The sequence below is a fragment of the Bombina bombina genome, chromosome 1, assembly GCF_027579735.1.
Source record: "Bombina bombina isolate aBomBom1 chromosome 1, aBomBom1.pri, whole genome shotgun sequence".
Taxonomy (NCBI): Eukaryota; Metazoa; Chordata; class Amphibia; order Anura; family Bombinatoridae; genus Bombina; species Bombina bombina.
This window is the reverse complement of record NC_069499.1, coordinates 835321937-835344816: the sequence shown is the minus strand read 5'-3', so window position 1 is coordinate 835344816 and position 22880 is coordinate 835321937.

Sequence of the window (22880 nt, the reverse complement as noted above, 5' to 3'; positions counted from 1 at the left end):
AGTGCTAAGAATAGTACTACTTGAAACAACGGAGTTAGCCATGGGTATTAGTCTAAGACCGCTTGGCTTTTTTTTGGGTTTGGGTGTGGCTAATCATGCAGGCCATATAGAGCTGCCACCATTCGGTGTTGTATCAGGTATTAAACTAATAAGAACAGCAGTACCAAAATACAGCCAATTAAGGGCCTATCAAGACTGAGCCAAGGTTGGATTGAAGTATTTTGTTAGGCTAAACATGATGGCCATGTAGACCACCACCGAGAGGCCTGGAAGTAACAGGGATGAGATGAAAGTGCTAAGAATAGTAGAACTTGAAACACCCAAGTTAGCCATGGGTGTTAGTCCAAGACCGCTTGGCTTTTTTTTGGTTTGGGTGTGGCTAATCATGCAGGCCATATAGAGCTGCCACCATTCGGTGTTGTATCAGGTATTAAACTAATAAGAACAGCAGTACCAATATACAGCCAATTAAGGGCCTATCAAGACTGAGCCAAGGTTGGATTGAAGTATTTTGTTAGGCTAATCATGATGGCCATGTAGACCACCACCGAGAGGCCTGGAAGTAACAGGGATGAGATGAAAGTGCTAAAAATAGTACTACTTGAAACAACCGAGTTAGCCATGGGTGTTAGTCCAAGACCGCTTGGCTTTTTTTTGGTTTGGGTGCGGCTAATCATGCAGGCCGTATAGAGCTGCCACCATTCGGTGTTGTATCAGGTATTAAACTAATAAGAACAGTACTACCAAAATACAGCCAATTAAGGGCCTATCAAGACTGAGCCAAGGTTGGATTGTAGTATTTTGTTAGGCTAATCATGATGGCCATGTAGACCACCCCCGAAAGGCCTGGAAGTAACAGCGATGAAAGTGCTTAGAATAGTACTACTTGAAACAACCGAGTTAGCCATGGGTGTTAGTCCAAGACCGCTTGGCTTTTTTTTGGGTTTGGGTGCGGCTAATCATGAAGGACAGATAGACCTGCCACCATTCGGTGTTGTAACAGGTATTAAACTGCTAAGAACAGTACTACTTAACCTAGTTACCAGGGGTCCCAGAGCATATGTTTTATTATATATTTTGTAAGGGTAATCATGCAGGCCATATAGACCTCCCCCAATAGGGTGAGTAACAGTTATTGAATTGCTAAGAACAGTACTACTTAACACAAAGTTACCATGGGTCACAGAGCATGTGTTTTATTATTATATTTTGTTCGGTTAATCATGCAGGCCATATGTTTGCATCACTGGAGCAGCCGCTTCTGGGATTATATGTTTGTGGCAAGTGCGAGCATATTGTCTCTTTAGAAACTCGTATTGGGGATCTGGAGGAACGAATTGCAACACTACATGAAATTCAGACACTTGAAAGGGAAATGGATAGGACTGAGCTGGTTGTTAATGGTTCCAGCAGTGGGAATGGGGAGGATTCAGATGAGGAGACTCCAGGATGTAGCTGGGTCACAGTAAGAGGGCGAAGTAAGCGGAAGAGACAGGCCAGTTCTGGGCTGGTACACCCCAATAGATTTGCAAGATTAAGTGAAGATGTTGGGGATATCAGTTCAGGGGTGGCAGTGTCAGAGAGGGCTGTGTTGCCTAGTATAGTGAACAGTCCTTTAGCTGTGGAAGAGGAGCATACTATGGTGGGCAGTCCTTCAGTCATGGAAGAGGGGCATACAAGTCAGGGCCAGAGGCAGATGTTGGTGGTAGGAGACTCTATTATTAGGAAGGTTGATAGGGTAATTTGTCATCCAGACCCTTTACATAGAACAGTTTGCTGTCTTCCAGGGGCTCGTGTTAGGCATATTGTGGAGCGTATTGATAGATTGTTAGAGGGATGTGGGTCTGATCCTGCAGTCATGGTGCATATTGGTACTAATGAAGGAATCGGTGGGAGATGGAGAGTCCTAAAAAATGACTTCAGGGAGTTAGGTAGCAAGCTTAAAGCAAGGACCTCCAAAGTAATATTTTCTGAGATATTACCAGTGCCGTGTGCTAATTCAGTAAGGCAGAAGGAGTTAAGGTCTGTTAATTCATGGCTAAAGACATGGTGTAAAAATGAGGGGTTTGACTTTTTAGAACACTGGGCTGATTTTTCACTAGGGTACAATTTGTACAGTAAGGATGGATTGCACCTGAATGACATGGGTGCAGGTGTGTTGGGGGAAAGGATGGTAGCACGTTTAGAGAACCTTTTAAACTAGGCAAAGGGGGGAGGGTCAGTTAGAACAAAATAGAACAGAGAGATCAGTCTGTGAATATGACAATCCCTTAATATCTCAAGGAAGGGATGACTTAAGAAATGTCACATTAGAAAATATAAAGGAAAGCACACCAAGTAGCAGCAGAAAGCACATGAAAATTAAATGTATGACAACAAATGCAAGAAGCATGACAGGTAAAATGGGGGAGCTGACACTCTTAGTTGCAGAAGAGGACTATGATGTTATCAGTATAACTGAAACTTGGTGGGATGATTCACATGACTGGGCAGTTAACTTAGAGGGGTATACATTATTTAGGAGGGACAGGAATAATAAAAGGGGTGGAGGAATCTGCATGTATATTAAACCTAACCTTAAACCTACAATAAGGGAAGATATTTATGATACAAGTGACAATGTAGAGACCCTGTGGGTTGAAATAAAGAGTGGGGGGAAAAATCCTAAAAAAATATTACTAGGAACATGCTACAAGCCTCCCAACATTAGTGACCCGGAGGAAACTCAACTACTTATCCAAATAGGTAAGGCTGCTAATAACAGTGCTGTAATTATGGGAGATTTTAACTACCCTGATATAAACTGGGCCAATGAAACTAGTAATTCAGCTAAGGGGGATAGATTTTTAAATGTTCTCAGGGATAACTTCTTGTCACAATTAATAGAGGAGCCAACTAGGAGTAAAGCTATATTGGATTTAGTGCTATCAAACAATACAGATATAATATCAAACATAGAAGTTAAAGAACATTTGGGTAACAGTGATCATAACATGGTCACATTTGAAATCTATTTTCAAATGCAGTGTTTTAAAGGCTTAACTAAGACTTTTAATTTCAAGAAAGCAAAATTCAACGATTTAAGGAAATCATTAAATAATATAAATTGGGACAATGTATTTTCTAATAAAAATACAGAGAATAAATGGATAATATTTAAAAATGTGTTAAATAAATATACATATCAACACATACCATATGGTTATAAAAGTAAAAATAAAAAAACAAAGCCATTATGGCTAAATAAAAATGTGTTAAGAGAAATTAGGAAAAAACGTAGGGCATTTAAATTATTAAAAGAAAATAGTACAGACTCAGCATACAATATTTATAAGGAATGTAACAAAGCATGCAAAAAAGCAATCAAATTAGCCAAAATTGAAAATGAAAAATTAATTGCTAAGGATTCTAAGTCTAACCCTAAAAGGTTCTTTAAGTACATAAATAGCAAAAAATCTAAGAAGGATAATATAGGTACATTAAAATGTGTGGAGGGTAGCATGATAAATAATGACAGGGAGAAGGCTGAGGTACTAAACCAGTTTTTTTCTTCAGTATACACAAGAGAAGAACCATTGAATGATACTTTTGAACATAATAGAACATGCCAGTCCATACCACTAACTGGGTTTTGTTTAGAGGATATCAGGAAAAAACTGGAAAATATTAAGGTAAATAAAACTCCAGGCCCAGATGGAATACACCCAAGGGTGTTGAGGGAACTTAGCACTGTTATAGACAAACCTTTACTCTTAATTTTTCAAGACTCATTATCCTCAGGCATGGTACCCCAGGATTGGCGTAAAGCTGATGTGGTGCCACTCTTCAAAAAGGGAAGCAGGGATGATCCAGGAAGCTATAGACCAGTTAGTTTGACATCAATAGTGGGGAAGATATTTGAAGGGATTATAAGGGATTATATTGATGAGCATATTCGTGTAAACAAGATTATGAGTTCTAATCAGCATGGCTTTAGGAGAAATAGATCATGTCAAACTAATCTGATTAGATTCTACGAGGAAGTAAGTCAAAATATAGATAAAGGGGAATCAGTGGATGTGATATACTTAGATTTTGCAAAGGCATTTGATACAGTGCCACATGAGAGATTAATGCACAAAATTAAGGGACTGGGAATAGCTGAAAATGTTAGCTCATGGATAAATAACTGGATAAAAGATAGGGAGCAACGAGTAGTAGTAAATGGATCATACTCAGATTGGACAAAGGTAATCAGTGGCGTCCCCCAGGGATCAGTACTGGGCCCTGTTCTTTTTAATATTTTTATAAATGACTTGGAGCAAGGATTAAATAGCGACATCTCTATTTTTGCAGATGATACTAAGTTAAGTAAGGTCATAAGGTCAGAGCAGGACGAACTGTCTTTACAAAGGGATTTGCTAAAATTAGAACTATGGGCAAGTGAATGGAAAATGAGATTTAATACGGAAAAATGCAAGGTTCTACATTTTGGAAGTAAAAATAAGCAGGCTACGTATTTTTTAAATGGGACAAGACTTAGCCAAACACAGGAGGAAAGGGATTTGGGAGTAGTAATAGATAACAAGCTAAAGATGGGTGCACAATGCAGGGCAGCGGCTTCAAAGGCTAATAAGATACTAGCATGTATTAAAAGAGGTATTGATTCAAGGGAGGAAAGCATAATTCTGTCATTATATAAAGCCCTGGTAAGACCTCACCTTGAGTTTGGAGTGCAGTTCTGGGGACCAATTGCTAAAAAAGATATTGCAGAACTAGAAAAAGTTCAGAGAAGGGCCACAAAGCTAATAAGGGGATTGGAGAAATTAACCTATGAGGAGAGGCTAGCCAAACTGGGTCTGTTTTCTTTAGAAAAAAGGCGCTTGAGAGGTGACATGATTACTTTATATAAATATATTCAAGGCCCATATACAGAGATGGCAGAAGCTCTGTTTATTCCAAGAAAATTGTTTCTGACAAGAGGTCATAATTTAAGGTTGGAGGAAAGGAGATTTAATCTCCTCCAACGGAAACGTTTTTTCACTGTGAGAGCAATAAAATTGTGGAACTCATTACCAAAGGAGGTAGTGAATGCCAATACCATAGATACATTTAAAAATAGTCTGGATAAGTTTCTGTATACTAACAAAATTCATGGATATGATTGCTAGTATTAAATGGGTCACATTTTAATGGGGTTATTTAAGCTTAACTGGAGCTTTTTGTAAGTATTTTAGATTTGTATAGGTTGAACTCGATGGACTTCAGTCTTTTTTTCAACCTTATCTACTATGTTACTATGTTACTATGTTACATATAGACCTCCCCCGATAGGGTGAGTAACAGGTATTAAAATGCTAAGAAGCGTACTACTTAACACAACCTAGTTACCATGGGTCCCAGACCGCATGTCTTGTTATTATATTTTGTAAGGGTAATCATTCAGGCCATATAGACCTCCACCGATAGGGTGAGTAACAGGTATTAAAATGCTAAGGACATTACTACTTAACACAACATAGTTACCATGGGTCCCAGAACGCATGTGTTGTTATTATATTTTGTTAGGGTAATTATGCAGGCCATATAGACCTTCCCCGACAGGGTGTGTAACAGGTATTAAAATGCTAAGAATAGTACTACTTAACACAATCTAGTTACCATGGGTCCCAGACCCAGAGCAGATGTCTTATTATTATATTTTGTATGGGTAATCATGCAGGCCGTATAGACCTCCCCAAATAGTATATTGCATCTTTGAGTTACAGAGATTAAAGTGCTAAGAATAGTACTTCTTAAAACACAACCTAGTTAACATGGGTCCCAGACCGCATGTCTTATTATTATATTTTGTCAGGGTAATCAGGCAGGCCATATAGACCTCCCCCGATAGGGGGGGGGGGGGGGAGTAACAGGGATTAAAGTGCTAAGAAAAGTACTAATTAACACAAGCTAGTTACCATGGGTCCAACACTGTGTTCCTTGATATTATACTTTGTCAGGTTAATCATGCAGGCCATATAGACCTCCCTTGATAGGGGGAGTAACAGGGATTACAGTTCTAAGAATAGTACTATTTAAGCACAACCTAGTTACCATGGGTCCCAGACCAGATGTTTTCTTGTTATACTTTGTCAGGCTAATCATGCAGGCCATATAGAACTCCAACGAAAGAGGGGGTAAGAGGGATTAAAGTGATAAGAAAAGTTTTACTTAACACAACAAAATAACCATGGGTCCCAGACCGCGTGTCTTGTTGTTATACTTTGTCAGGGTAATCATACACGCCATATAGACCTCCACCAATAGGGGGAGTTACAGGGCTGAAAGTGCTAAGAATAGTACTACTTAACACAACCTAGTTGCCATGGGTCCAAGACCGCATGTTTAATTATTATACTTTCTCAGGGTAATTATATATCTAACAAATATATCTATTTCTCTTCTATCGATTCTATCTAACTATCAATCTATGTATATCTATCTATCCTATCTATCTTCTGTCCGGACTGTTTTGAGACAGCCACTTGTGTTTTTGACAAATTTGAAGTAGGAGGACAGACCAATCATCTTCTTCCATCTCCCAGTTCCAAAAATGAAGGCGATATAGACCTCCCCCGATAGGGGGAGTAACAGGTTGTAGTAAACTGCTAAGAATAGTACTACTTAACACACCACGGATCACAGACCGCATGTCTTATTGTTATACTCTGTCAGGGAAATTATATATATTTCAAATCTATTTATTTATCTATCAAATCGATCGAACTATCATACATATCTATCAAATGTAGATTGCATCTATTGATCGATGTAATTCGTATCTATAAAATGTATATTACATATTTTGGTTGATGTCATTCGTATCTATAAAATGTATATTGCATCTTTGATTCGATAACATTAGTATCTATCAAATGTATATTGCATCTATTGATTGATGTAATTCGTATCTATCAAATGTATATTGCATCTATTGATCTATGTAAATTGTATCGATCATATGTATATTGCATCGATTGAGCTATGTAATCTATGTATCTATCTATCAAATCAATCTATCTCGTGGTTATGCAAATGGACTGTTTGCGGTTGATTGTGGTGCGTTACACTTGGAGTTTGCTCTGTCACTGTGAAGCGGCCGTAACCCTTACACTAGATACGACATCATAACAGATGTTTTAAAGCACGTTATTGCAAACAATTTGGGAATGTTAGGTGATTTAGGCCCTTTATGGGTTAAAAGCAGACTCTGCATAAACTATGTAATTTTCCATGGGAGTTTTGCCAGGGATCCCCCTCCAGCATGCCACAGTCCCGGTGTTAGTCCCCTTGAAACAACTTTTCCATCACTATTGTGGCCAGAAAGAGTCCTTGTAGGTTTTAAAGTCTATTAAAGTCAATGGCGGTTCATGCGGTTCGCCGGTTCGCGAACAATACTGGAAGTTCGAGTCCGCCGTTCATGAACCAAAATTTTTAAGTTTGCGACATCACTACTTGTGTAATCGAATTGCAGTTGCCTGCCTGCCAGTGTGTGTGCCAGTCCCACTTGCCAACTAGTGCCACCACTCATATCTGTTGTAACAGTAGTGTGTAAATTTTTTTTAAAAAAACTTTTTTGACTGTGAAACATCAGTCTGCTAGTGTAATCTAATTGCAGTTGCTTGCCTGCCAGCGTGTGTGCCAGGCCCACTTGCCAACTAGTGCCACCACTCATATCTGTTGTAACAGTAGTGTAAATTTAAAAAAAAAACTTTTTTGACTGTGAAACATCAGTCTGCTAGTGTAATCTAATAGCAGTTGCCTGCCTACCAGCGTGTGTGCAAGGCGTACTTGCCAACTAGTGCCACCACTCATATCTGTTGTAACAGTAGTGTAAATTTAAAAAAAAAACTTTTTTGACTGTGTAACATCAGTCTGCTAGTGTAATCTAATAGCAGTTGCCTGCCTGCCAGCATGTGTGCCAGGCCCACTTGCCAACTAGTGCCACCACTCATATCTGTTGTAACAGTAGTGTAAATTTAAAAAAAAAAAACTTTTTTGACTGTGAAACATCAGTCTGCTAGTGTAATCTAATTGCAGTTCCCTGCCTGCCAGCGTGTGTGCCAGGCCCACTTGCTAAGTGCCACCACTCATATCTGTTGTAACAGTAGTGTAAATTTTTTTTAAAAAAACTTTTTTGACTGTGAAACATCAGTCTGCTAGTGTAATCTAATTGTAGTTGCCTCCCTGCCAGTGTGTGTGCCAGGCCCACTTGCCACCACTCATATCTGTTGTAACAGTAGTGTACATTTTGTAAAAAAAAACTTTTTTGACTGTGAAACATCAGTCTGCTAGTGTAATCTAATTGCAGTTGCCTGCCTGCCAGCGTGTGTGCCAGGCCCACTTGCTAAGTGCCACCACTCATATCTGTTGTAACAGTAGTGTAAATTTTTAAAAATTAACTTTTTTGACTGTGAAACATCAGTCTGCTAGTGTAATCTAATTGTAGTTGCCTGCCAGTGTGTGTGCCAGGCCCACTTGCCAACTAGTGCCACCATTCATATATGTTGTAACAGTAGTGTACATTTTGTAAAAAAAAAACTTTTTTGACTGTGAAACATCAGTCTGCTAGTGTAATCTAATTGCAGTTGCCTGCCTGCCAGCGTGTGTGCCAGGCCCACTTGCTAAGTGCCACCACTCATATCTGTTGTAACAGTAGTGTAAATTTAAAAAAAAAAACTTTTTTGACTGTGTAACATCAGTCTGCTAGTGTAATCTAATAGCAGTTGCCTGCCTGCCAGCGTGTGTGCCAGGCCCACTTGCCAACTAGTGCCACCATTCATATATGTTGTAACAGTAGTGTACATTTTGTAAAAAAAAACTTTTTTGACTGTAAAACATCAGTCTGCTAGTGTAATCTAATTGCAGTTGCCTGCCTGCCAGCGTGTGTGCCAGGCCCACTTGCTAAGTGCCACCACTCATATCTGTTGTAACAGTAGTGTAATTTTTTTAAAAAAAAAACTTTTTTGACTGTGAAACATCAGTCTGCTAGTGTAATCTAATTGCAGTTGCCTGCCTGCCAGTGTGTGTGCCAGGCCCACTTGCCAACTAGTGCCACCACTCATATCTGTTGTAACAGTAGTGTACATTTTGTAAAAAAAACCTTTTTTGACTGTGAAACATCAGTCTGCTAGTGTAATCTAATTGCAGTTGCCTGCCTGCCAGCGTGTGTGCCAGGCCCACTTGCCAACTAGTGCCACCACTCATATATGTTGTAACAGTAGTGTAAATTTTTTTTAAAAATGTTTTTGACTGTGAAACATCAGTCTGCTAGTGTAATCTAATTGCAGTTGCCTGCCTGCCTGCCAGCGTGTGTGCCAGGCCCACTTGCCAACTAGTGCCACCACTCATACTTGTTGTAACAGTAGTGTACATTTTGTAAAAAAAAACTTTTGACTGTGAAACATCAGTCTGCTAGTGTAATCTAATTGCAGTTCTCTGCCTGCCAGCGTGTGTGCCAGGCCCACTTGCTAAGTGCCACCACTCATATCTGTTGTAACAGTAGTGTAAATTTTTTTAAAAAAAAACTTTTTTGACTGTGAAACATCAGTCTGCTAGTTTAATCTAATTGTAGTTGCCTGCCTGCCAGCGTGTGTGCCAGGCCCACTTGCCCAGTGCTACCACTCATATCTAGTGTAACAGTAGTGTAAATAATTTAAAAAAAAAAAAAACTTTTTTGAGGGTGAAACATCAGTCTGCTAGTGTAATCTAATTGCAGTTGCCTGCCTGCCAGCATGTGTGCCAGGCAAACAGCGTATACTGTGCCCACTTGCCCAGTGGCACCACTCATATCTTGTTTAATAGTAGTGTAAGTGTACATTTAAAAAAATAAAAACTTTTTTGACTTTGAAACATCAGTCTGCTTTTTTGTGTCAGGCTCACAGCATATACTGTGCCCACTAGCCCAGTGCCACCACTCATATCTTGTTTAATAGTAGTGAAAGTGTACATTTAAAACAAATGACAGGCAGAGGCAGGCCACCTCTCAGGTGCCGTTGTGGTGCTGTGATTCCCTTTGGCCGTAGAGTAATGCCCAGTGTTCAGAAGCCACGTCCCATGAACTCGAAAAGTTCTGAGGAGGACATAGTTGACTTTTTAACACAGGACACCCAATCTTCTATAGCTTCCGCTCCGAACCTTGACGCACCATCCTCCTCCAGCTTATCTTCGGGCACCTCTCAAGTTACCACCACTCGCCCGCCTGCCGCCACCACCAACACTAGCACCACAGCCACTTCACTTGATGTGTCAGAGGAGTTTTTTACACATCAGTTGGAAGAAATGAGTGATGCGCAACCATCATTGACAGAGGATGTAGATAACAGTGATATGTCTCAGTCAGGCAGCATTACAGACATGGACATACGGTGTGATGATGATGATGTTGTACCCGCTGCTGCTTCCTTTGTTGATTTGTCAGATACAAGTGAAGCGGTTGATGATGACGATGCGTCCGTGGATGTCACGTGGGTGCCCGCTAGAAGAGAAGAAGAACAGGGGGAAAGTTCAGATGGGGAGACAGAGAGGAGGAGGAGGAGACGGGTTGGAAGCAGGGGGAGGTCGTTGCAAGGAGCTAGTGGCACAGTCAGACAGCATGCATCGGCACCCGGGGTCAGCCAGACAGCACGCCAATCAACGCATGCTGTTGCCACCCCCAGAATGCCGCCATCGCAGAGCTCAGCAGTGTGGCATTTTTTTGTGTGTCTGCCTCTGACAACAGCGATGCCATTTGCAACCTGTGCCAAAAGAAACTGAGTCATGGGAAGTGCAACACCCACCTAGGTACAACTGCTTTGCAAAGGCACATGATCGCACATCACAAATGCCTATGGGATCAACACATGAGTAGAAGCAGCACACAAACTCAAAGCCGCCATCCTCCTCCTGGTCCATCATCTTCAGCCACATCAACCACTGCTGTCCTCCTTGCCCCCTCTCAACCATCTGCCACTCCGTCTCTCTTCCGGAGCAGTTCCTGCTCATCTGCCCACACTCAGGTGTCTGTCAAGGACATGTTTGAGCGTAAGAAGCCAATGTCACAAAGTCACCCCCTTGCCCGGCATCTGACAGCTGGCTTGTCTGAACTCTTAGCCCGCCAGCTTTTACCATACAAGCTGGTGGAGTCTGAGGCATTCAAAATTTCTTTTCACAAAAGGCAATCCCCAACCTGTACTCAATTGTGCGAAAGGAAGTAATGGCATATCTGGCACACAGTGTTGGGGCAAGGGTCCATATGACCACTGATAGCTGGTCTGAAAAGCATGGTCAGGGCAGGGTGTTAGTCCAAGACCGCTTGGCTTTTTTTTGGTTTGGGTGCGGCTAATCATGCAGGCCATATAGAGCTGCCACCATTCGGTGTTGTATCAGGTTGTTTCAGGTATTAAACTAATAAACTAATAAGAACAGCACTACCAAAATACAGCCAATTAAGGGCCTATCAAGACTGAGCCAAGGTTGTATTGAAGTATTTTGTTAGGCTAATCATGATGGCCATGTAGACCACCACCGAGAGGCCTGGAAGTAACAGGGATGAGATGATAGTGATAAAAATAGTACTACTTGAAACAACCGAGTTAGCCATGGGTGTTAGTCCAAGACCGCTTGGCTTTTTTTTTGTTTGGGTGCGGGTAATCATGCAGGCCATATAGAGCTGCCACTATTCGGTGTTGTATCAGGTATTAAACTAATAAGAACAGTACTAGCAAAATACAGCCAATTAAGGGCCTATCAAGACTGAGAAAAGGTTGGATTGTAGTATTTTGTTAGGCTAATCATGATGGCCATGTAGACCACCCCCGAGAGGCCTGGAAGTAACAGGGATGAAAGTGCTAAGAATCGTACTACTTGAAACAACCGAGTTAGCCATGGGTATTAGTCCAAGACCGCTTGGCTTTTTTTTGGGTTTGGGTGCGGCTAATCATGAAGGCCAGATAGACCTGCCACCATTCGGTGTTGTATCAGGTATTAAACTAATAAGAACAGTACTACCAAAATACAGCCAATTAAGGGCCTATGAAGACTGAGCCAAGGTTGGATTGTAGTATTTTTTTAGGCTAATCATGATGGCCATGTAGACCACCACGAGAGGCCTGGAAGTAACAGGGATGAGATGAAAGTGCTAAAAATAATAAAAAATGTTCTCAGGGATAACTTCTTGTCACAATTAATAGAGGAGCCAACTAGGAGTAAAGCTATATTGGATTTAGTGCTATCAAACAATACAGATATAATATCAAACATAGAAGTTAAAGAACATTTGGGTAACAGTGATCATAACATGGTCACATTTGAAATCTCTTTTCATATGCAGTGTTTTAAAGGCTTAACTAAGACTTTTAATTTCAAGAAAGCAAAATTCAACGATTTAAGGAAATCATTAAATAATATAAATTGGGACAATGTATTTTCTAATAAAAATACAGAGGATAAATGGATAATATTTAAAAATTTGTTAAATAAATATACATATCAATACATACCATATGGTTATAAAAATAAAAATAAAAAAACTAAGCCGTTATGGCTAAATAAAAATGTGTTAAAAGAAATTAGGAAAAAACGTAGGGCATTTAAATTATTAAAAGAAAATAGTACAGACTCAGCATACAATATTTATAAGGAATGTAACAAAGCATGCAAAAAAGCAATCAAATTAGCCAAAATTGAAAATGAAAAATTAATTGCCAAGGATTCTAAGTCTAACCCTAAAAGGTTCTTTAAGTACATAAATAGCAAAAAGTCTAAGAAGGATAATATAGGTACATTAAAATGTGTGGAGGGTAGCATGATAAATAATGACAGGGAGAAGGCTGAGGTACTAAACCAGTTTTTTTCTTCAGTATACACAAGAGAGGAACCATTGAATGATATTTTGGAACAGAATAGAACATGCCAGTCCATACCACTAACTGGGTTTTGTTTAGAGGATATCAGGAAAAAACTAAAAAATATTAAGGTAAATAAAACTCCAGGCCCAGATGGAATACACCCAAGGGTGTTAAGTGAACTTAGCACTGTTATAGACAAACCTTTACTCTTAATTTTTCAAGACTCATTATCCTCAGGCATGGTACCCCAGGATTGGCGTAAAGCTGATGTGGTGCCACTCTTCAAAAAGGGAAGCAGGGATGATCCAGGAAGCTATAGACCAGTTAGTCTGACATCAATAGTGGGGAAGATATTTGAAGGGATTATAAGGGATTATATTGATGAGCATATTCGTGTAAACAAGATTATGAGTTCTAATCAGCATGGCTTTAGGAGAAATAGATCATGTCAAACTAATCTAATTAGATTCTACGAGGAAGTAAGTAAAAATATAGATAAAGGGGAATCAGTTGATGTGATATACTTAGATTTTGCAAAGGCATTTGATACAGTGCCACATGAGAGATTAATGCACAAAATTAAGGGACTGGGAATAGCTGAAAATGTTAGCTCATGGATAAATAACTGGATAAAAGATAGGGAGCAACGAGTAGCAGTAAATGGATCATACTCAGATTGGACAAAGGTAATCAGTGGCGTCCCCCAGGGATCAGTACTGGGCCCTGTTCTTTTTAATATTTTTATAAATGACTTGGAGCAAGGATTAAATAGCGACATCTCTATTTTTGCAGATGATACTAAGTTAAGTAAGGTTATTAGGTCAGAGCAGGATGAACTCTCTTTGCAAAGGGATTTGCTAAAATTAGAACTATGGGCAAGTGAATGGAAAATGAGATTTAATACGGAAAAATGTAAGGTTCTACATTTTGGAAGTAAAAATAAGCAGGCTATGTATTTTTTAAATGGGACAAGACTTAGCCAAACACAGGAGGAAAGGGATTTGGGAGTAGTAATAGATAACAAGCTAAAGATGAGTGCACAATGCAGGGCAGCGGCTTCAAAGGCTAATAAGATACTAGCATGTATTAAAAGAGGCATTGATTCAAGGGAGGAAAGCATAATTCTGTCATTATATAAAGCCCTGGTAAGACCTCACCTTGAGTTTGGAGTGCAGTTCTGGGGACCGATTGCTAAAAAAGATATTGCAGAACTAGAAAAAGTTCAGAGAAGGGCCACAAAGCTAATAAGGGGATTGGAGAAATTAACCTATGAGGAGAGGCTAGCCAAACTGGGTCTGTTCTCTTTAGAAAAAAGGCGCTTGAGAGGTGACATGATTACTTTATATAAATATATTCAAGGCCCATATACAGAGATGGCAGAAGCTCTTTTTATTCCAAGAAAATTGGTTCTGACAAGAGGTCATAATTTAAGGTTGGAGGAAAGGAGATTTAATCTCCTGCAACGGAAACGTTTTTTCACTGTAAGAGCAATAAAATTGTGGAACTCATTACCAAAGGAGGTAGTGAATGCCAATACCATAGATACATTTAAAAATAGTCTGGATAAATTTCTGTATATAAACAAAATTCATGGATATGATTGCTAGTATTAAATGGGTCACATTTTAATGGGGTTATTTAAGCTTAACTGGAGCTTTTTGTAAGTATTTTAGATTTGTATAGGTTGAACTCGATGGACTTCAGTCTTTTTTCAACCTTATCTACTATGTTACTATGTTACTTGAAACAACCGAGTTAGCCATGGGTGTTAGTCCAAGACCGCTTGGCTTTTTTTTTTGTTTGGGTGCGGCTAATCATGCAGGCCATATAGAGCTGCCACCATTCGGTGTTGTATCAGGTATTAAACTAATAAGAACAGTACTAGCAAAATACAGCCAATTAAGGGCCTATGAAGAATGAGCCAAGGTTGGATTGTAGTATTTTGTTAGGCTAATCATGATGGTCATGTAGACCACCACCGAGAGGCCTGGAAGTAACAGGGATGAGATGAAAGTGCTAAGAATAGTACTACTTGAAACAACCGAGTTAGCCATGGGTGTTAGTCCAAGACCGCTTGGCTTTTTTTTGGTTTGGGTGCGGCTAATCATGCAGGCCATATAGACCTGCCGCCATTCGGTGTTGTATCAGGTATTAAACTAATAAGAACAGTACTACCAAAATACAGCCTATTAAGGGCCTATGAAGACTGAGCCAAGGTTGGATTGTAGTATTTTGTTAGGCTAATCATGATGGCCATGTAGACCACCACCGAGAGGCCTGGAAGTAACAGGGATGAGATGAAAGTGCTAAGAATAGTACTACTTGAAACAACCAAATTAGCCATGGGTGTTAGTCCAAGACCGCTTGGCTTTTTTTGGTTTGGGTGCGGCTAATCATGCAGGCCATATAGAGCTGCCACCATTCGTGTTGTATCAGGTATTAAACTAATAAGAACAGTACTACCAAAATACAGCCAATTAAGGGCCTTTGAAGACTGAGCCAAGGTTGGATTGTAGTATTTTGTTAGGCTAATCATGATGGCCATGTAGACCACCACTGAGAGGCCTGGAAGTAACAGGGATGAGATGAAAGTGCTAAGAATAGTAGAACTTGAAACACCCAAGTTAGCCATGGGTGTTAGTCCAAGACCGCTTGGCTTTTTTTTGGTTTGGGTGTGGCTAATCATGCAGGCCATATAGAGCTGCCACCATTCGGTGTTGTATCAGGTATTAAACTAATAAGAACAGCAGTACAAAAATACAGCCAATTAAGGGCCTATCAAGACTGAGCCAAGGTTGGATTGAAGTATTTTGTTAGGCTAATCATGATGGCCATGTAGACCACCCCCGAAAGGCCTGGAAGTAACAGGGATGAAAGTGCTAAGAATAGTACTACTTGAAACAACGGAGTTAGCCATGGGTATTAGTCCAAGACCGCTTGGCTTTTTTTTGGTTTGGGTGTGGCTAATCATGCAGGCCATATAGAGCTGCCACCATTCGGTGTTGTATCAGGTATTAAACTAATAAGAACAGCAGTACCAAAATACAGCCAATTAAGGGCCTATCAAGACTGAGCCAAGGTTGGATTGAAGTATTTTGTTAGGCTAATCATGATGGCCATGTAGACCACCACCGAGAGGCCTGGAAGTAACAGGGATGAGATGAAAGTGCTAAAAATAGTACTACTTGAAACAACCGAGTTAGCCATGGGTGTTAGTCCAAGACCGCTTGGTTTTTTTTTTGGTTTGGGTGCGGCTAATCATGCAGGCCATATAGAGCTGCCACCATTCGGTGTTGTATCAGGTATTAAACTAATAAGAACAGTACTACTAAAATACAGCCAATTAAGGGCCTATCAAGACTGAGCCAAGGTTGGATTGTAGTATTTTGTTAGGCTAATCATGATGGCCATGTAGACCACCCCCGAAAGGCCTGGAAGTAACAGCGATGAAAGTGCTAAGAATAGTACTACTTGAAACAACCGAGTTAGCCATGGGTGTTAGTCCAAGACCGCTTGGCTTTTTTTTGGGTTTGGGTGCGGCTAATCATGAAGGACAGATAGACCTGCCACCATTCGGTGTTGTAACAGGTATTAAACTGCTAAGAACAGTACTACTTAACCTAGTTACCAGGGGTCCCAGAGCATATGTTTTATTATTATATTTTGTAAGGGTAATCATGCAGGCCATATAGACCTCCCCTAATAGGGTGAGTAACAGTTATTGAATTGCTAAGAACAGTACTACTTAACACAAAGTTACCATGGGTCACAGAGCATGTGTTTTATTATTATATTTTGTTCGGTTAATCATGCAGGCCATATAGACCTCCCCCGATAGGGTGAGTAACAGGTATTAAAATGCTAAGAAGCGTACTACTTAACACAACCTAGTTACCATGGGTCCCAGCCGCATGTTTTGTTATTATATTTTGTAAGGGTAATCATTCAGGCCATATAGACCTCCACCGATAGGGTGAGTAACATGTATTAAAATGCTAAGGACATTACTACTTAACACAACATAGTTACCATGGGTCCCAGAACGCATGTGTTGTTATTATATTTTGTTAGGGTAATTATGCAGGCCATATAGACCTTCCCCGACAGGGTGTGTAACAGGTATTAAAATGCTAAGAACAGTACTACTTAACACAATCTAGTTACCATGGGTCCCAGACCCAGAGCAGATGTCTTATTATTATATTTTGTATGGGTAATCATGCAGGCGTATAGACCTCCCCAAATAGTATATTGCATCTTTGAGTTACAGAGATTAAAGTGCTAAGAATAGTACTTCTTAAAACACAACCTAGTTAACATGGGTCCTAGACCGCATGTCTTATTATTATATTTTGTCAGGGTAATCAGGCAGGCCATATAGACCTCCCCCGATAGGGGGGGGTAACAGGGATTAAAGTGCTAAGAAAAGTACTAATTAACACAAGCTAGTTACCATGGGTCCAACACTGTGTTCCTTGATATTATACTTTGTCAGGTTAATCATGCAGGCCATATAGACCTCCCTTGATAGGGGGAGTAACAGGGATTACAGTTCTAAGAATAGTACTATTTAAGCACAACCTAGTTACCATGGGTCCCAGACCAGATGTTTTCTTGTTATACTTTGTCAGGCTAATCATGCAGGCCATATAGAACTCCAACGAAAGAGGGGGTAAGAGGGATTAAAGTGATAAGAAAAGTTTTACTTAACACAACAAAATAACCATGGGTCCCAGACCGGGTGTCTTGTTGTTATACTTTGTCAGGGTAATCATACACGCCATATAGACCTCCACCAATAGGGGGAGTTACAGGGCTGAAAGTGCTAAGAATAGTACTACTTAACACAACCTAGTTGCCATGGGTCCAAGACCGCATGTTTAATTATTATACTTTCTCAGGGTAATTATATATCTAACAAATATATCTATTTCTCTTCTATCGATTCTATCTAACTATCAATCTATGTATATCTATCTATCCTATCTATCTATCTATCTTCTGTCCGGACTGTTTTGAGACAGCCACTTGTGTTTTTGACAAATTTGAAGTAGGAGGACAGACCAATCATCTTCTTCCATCTCCCAGTTCCAAAAATGAAGGCCATATAGACCTCCCCCGATAGGGGGAGTAACAGGTTGTAGTAAACTGCTAAGAATAGTACTACTTAACACACCACGGATCACAGACCGCATGTCTTATTGTTATACTCTGTCAGGGAAATTATATATATTTCAAATCTATTTATTTATCTATCAAATCGATCGAACTATCATACATATCTATCAAATGTAGATTGCATCTATTGATCGATGTAATTTGTATCTATAAAATGTATATTACATATTTTGGTTGATGTCATTCGTATCTATAAAATGTATATTGCATCTTTGATTCGATAACATTCGTATCTATCAAATGTATATTGCATCTATTGATTAATGTAATTCGTATCTATCAAATGTATATTGCATCTATTGATCTATGTAAATTGTATCGATCATATGTATATTGCATCGATTGAGCTATGTAATCTATGTATCTATCTATCAAATCAATCTATCTCGTGGTTATGCAAATGGACTGTTTGCGGTTGATTGTGGTGCGTTACACTTGGAGTTTGCTCTGTCACTGTGAAGCGGCCGTAACCCTTACACTAGATACGACATCATAACAGATGTTTTAAAGCACGTTATTGCAAACAATTTGGGAATGTTAGGTGATTTAGGCCCTTTATGGGTTAAAAGCAGACTCTGCATAAACTATGTAATTTTCCATGGGAGTTTTGCCAGGGATCCCCCTCCAGCATGCCACAGTCCCGGTGTTAGTCCCCTTGAAACAACTTTTCCATCACTATTGTGGCCAGAAAGAGTCCTTGTAGGTTTTAAAGTTCGCCTGCCTATTAAAGTCAATGGCGGTTCATGCGGTTCGCCGGTTCGCGAACAATACCGGAAGTTCGAGTCCGCCGTTCATGAACCAAAATTTTTAAGTTCGCGACATCACTACTTGTGTAATCGAATTGCAGTTGCCTGCCTGCCAGTTTGTGTGCCAGTCCCACTTGCCAACTAGTGCCACCACTCATATCTGTTGTAACAGTAGTGTAAATTTTTTTTAAAAAAACTTTTTTGACTGTGAAACATCAGTCTGCTAGTGTAATCTAATAGCAGTTGCCTGCCTGCCAGCATGTGTGCCAGGCCCACTTGCCAACTAGTGCCACCACTCATATCTGTTGTAACAGTAGTGTAAATTTAAAAAAAAACAACTTTTTTGACTGTGAAACATCAGTCTGCTAGTGTAATCTAATTGCAGTTCCCTGCCTGCCAGCGTGTGTGCCAGGCCCACTTGCTAAGTGCCACCACTCATATCTGTTGTAACAGTAGTGTAAATTTTTTTTAAAAAAACTTTTTTGACTGTGAAACATCAGTCTGCTAGTGTAATCTAATTGTAGTTGCCTCCCTGCCAGTGTGTGTGCCAGGCCCACTTGCCACCACTCATATCTGTTGTAACAGTAGTGTACATTTTGTAAAAAAAAACTTTTTTGACTGTGAAACATCAGTCTGCTAGTGTAATCTAATTGCAGTTGCCTGCCTGCCAGCATGTGTGCCAGGCCCACTTGCTAAGTGCCACCACTCATATCTGTTGTAACAGTAGTGTACATTTTGTAAAAAAAAACTTTTTTGACTGTGAAACATCAGTCTGCTAGTGTAATCTAATTGCAGTTGCCTGCCTGCCAGCGTGTGTGCCAGGCCCACTTGCTAAGTGCCACCACTCATATCTGTTGTAACAGTAGTGTAAATTTTAAAAAATTAACTTTTTTGACTGTGAAACATCAGTCTGCTAGTGTAATCTAATTGTAGTTGCCTGCCTGCCAGTGTGTGTCCCAGGCCCACTTGCCAACTAGTGCCACCACTCATATCTGTTGTAACAAAAGTGTACATTTTGTAAAAAAAAACTTTTTTGACTGTGAAACATCAGTCTGCTAGTGTAATCTAATTGCAGTTGCCTGCCTGCCAGCATGTGTGCCAGGCCCACTTGCTAAGTGCCACCACTCATATCTGTTGTAACAGTAGTGTAAATTTTTTTAAAAAAAACTTTTTTGACTGTGAAACATCAGTCTGCTAGTGTAATCTAATTGTAGTTGCCTCCCTGCCAGTGTGTGTGCCAGGCCCACTTGCCACCACTCATATCTGTTGTAACAGTAGTGTACATTTTGTAAAAAAAAACTTTTTTGACTGTGAAACATCAGTCTGCTAGTGTAATCTAATTGCAGTTGCCTGCCTGCCAGCATGTGTGCCAGGCCCACTTGCTAAGTGCCACCACTCATATCTGTTGTAACAGTAGTGTAAATTTTTTTAAAAAAAACTTTTTTGACTGTGAAACATCAGTCTGCTAGTGTAATCTAATTGTAGTTGCCTCCCTGCCAGTGTGTGTGCCAGGCCCACTTGCCACCACTCATATCTGTTGTAACAGTAGTGTACATTTTGTAAAAAAAACCTTTTTTGACTGTGAAACATCAGTCTGCTAGTGTAATCTAATTGCAGTTGCCTGCCTGCCAGCGTGTGTGCCAGGCCCACTTGCCAACTAGTGCCACCACTCATATCTGTTGTAACAGTAGTGTAAATTTTTTTTTAAAATGTTTTTGACTGTGAAAAATCAGTCTGCTAGTGTAATCTAATTGCAGTTGCCTGCCTGCCTGCCAGCGTGTGTGCCAGGCCCACTTGCCAACTAGTGCCACCACTCATACCTGTTGTAACAGTAGTGTACATTTTGTAAAAAAAAACTTTTGACTGTGAAACATCAGTCTGCTAGTGTAATCTAATTGCAGTTCTCTGCCTGCCAGCGTGTGTGCCAGGCCCACTTGCTAAGTGCCACCACTCATATCTGTTGTAACAGAAGTGTAATTTTTTTTAAAAAAAAACTTTTTTGACTGTGAAACATCAGTCTGCTAGTTTAATCTAATTGTAGTTGCCTGCCTGCCAGCGTGTGTGCCAGGCCCACTTGCCAACTAGTGCCACCACTCACATCTGTTGTAACAGTAGTGTAAATTTAATAAAAAAAACTTTTTTGACTGTGAAACATCAGTCTGCTAGTGTATTCTAATTGCAGTTGCCTGCCTGCTAGCGTGTGTGCCAGGCCCACTTGCCCAGTGCTACCACTCATATCTAGTGTAACAGTAGTGTAAATAATTTAAAAAAAAAAAAACTTTTTTGAGGGTGAAACATCAGTCTGCTAGTGTAATCTAATTGCAGTTGCCTGCCTGCCAGCATGTGTGCCAGGCAAACAGCGTATACTGTGCCCACTTGCCCAGTGGCACCACTCATATCTTGTTTAATAGTAGTGTAAGTGTACATTTAAAAAAATAAAAACTTTTTTGACTGTGAAACATCAGTCTGCTTTTTTGTGTCAGGCTCACAGCATATACTGTGCCCACTAGCCCAGTGCCACCACTCATATCTTGTTTAATAGTAGTGAAAGTGTACATTTAAAACAAATGACAGGCAGAGGCAGGCCACCTCTCAGGTGCCGTCGTGGTCGTGGTGCTGTGATTCCCTTTGGCCGTAGAGTAATGCCCAGTTTTCAGAAGCCACGTCCCATGAACTCAAAGTTCTGAGGAGGACATAGTTGACTTTTTAACACAGGACACCCAATCTTCTATAGCTTCCGCTCCGAACCTTGACGCACCATCCTCCTCCAGCTTATCTTCGGGCACCTCTCAAGTTACCACCACTCGCCCGCCTGCCGCCACCACCAACACTAGCACCACTCATATCTGTTGTAACAGAAGTGTAATTTTTTTTTAAAAAAAACTTTTTTGACTGTGAAACATCAGTCTGCTAGTTTAATCTAATTGTAGTTGCCTGCCTGCCAGCGTGTGTCCCAGGCCCACTTGCCAACTAGTGCCACCACTCACATCTGTTGTAACAGTAGTGTAAATTTAATAAAAAAAAACTTTTTTGACTGTGAAACATCAGTCTGCTAGTGTATTCTAATTGCAGTTGCCTGCCTGCTAGCGTGTGTGCCAGGCCCACTTGCCCAGTGCTACCACTCATATCTAGTGTAACAGTAGTGTAAATAATTTAAAAAAAAAAAAACTTTTTTGAGGGTGAAACATCAGTCTGCTAGTGTAATCTAATTGCAGTTGCCTGCCTGCCAGCATGTGTGCCAGGCAAACAGCGTATACTGTGCCCACTTGCCCAGTGGCACCACTCATATCTTGTTTAATAGTAGTGTAAGTGTACATTTAAAAAAATAAAAACTTTTTTGACTGTGAAACATCAGTCTGCTTTTTTGTGTCAGGCTCACAGCATATACTGTGCCCACTAGCCCAGTGCCACCACTCATATCTTGTTTAATAGTAGTGAAAGTGTACATTTAAAACAAATGACAGGCAGAGGCAGGCCACCTCTCAGGTGCCGTCGTGGTCGTGGTGCTGTGATTCCCTTTGGCCGTAGAGTAATGCCCAGTTTTCAGAAGCCACGTCCCATGAACTCGAAAAGTTCTGAGGAGGACATAGTTGACTTTTTAACACAGGACACCCAATCTTCTATAGCTTCCGCTCCGAACCTTGACGCACCATCCTCCTCCAGCTTATCTTCGGGCACCTCTCAAGTTACCACCACTCGCCCGCCTGCCGCCACCACCAACACTAGCACCACAGCCACTTCACTTGATGTGTCAGAGGAGTTTTTTACACATCAGTTGGAAGAAATGAGTGATGCGCAACCATCATTGACAGAGGATGTAGATAACAGTGATATGTCTCAGTCAGGCAGCATTACAGACATGGACATACGGTGTGATGATGATGATGTTGTACCCGCTGCTGCTTCCTTTGTTGATTTGTCAGATACAAGTGAAGCGGTTGATGATGACGATGCATCCGTGGATGTCACGTGGGTGCCCGCTAGAAGAGAAGAAGAACAGGGGGAAAGTTCAGATGGGGAGACAGAGAGGAGGAGGAGGAGACGGGTTGGAAGCAGGGGGAGGTCGTTGCAAGGAGCTAGTGGCACAGTCAGACAGCATGCATCGGCA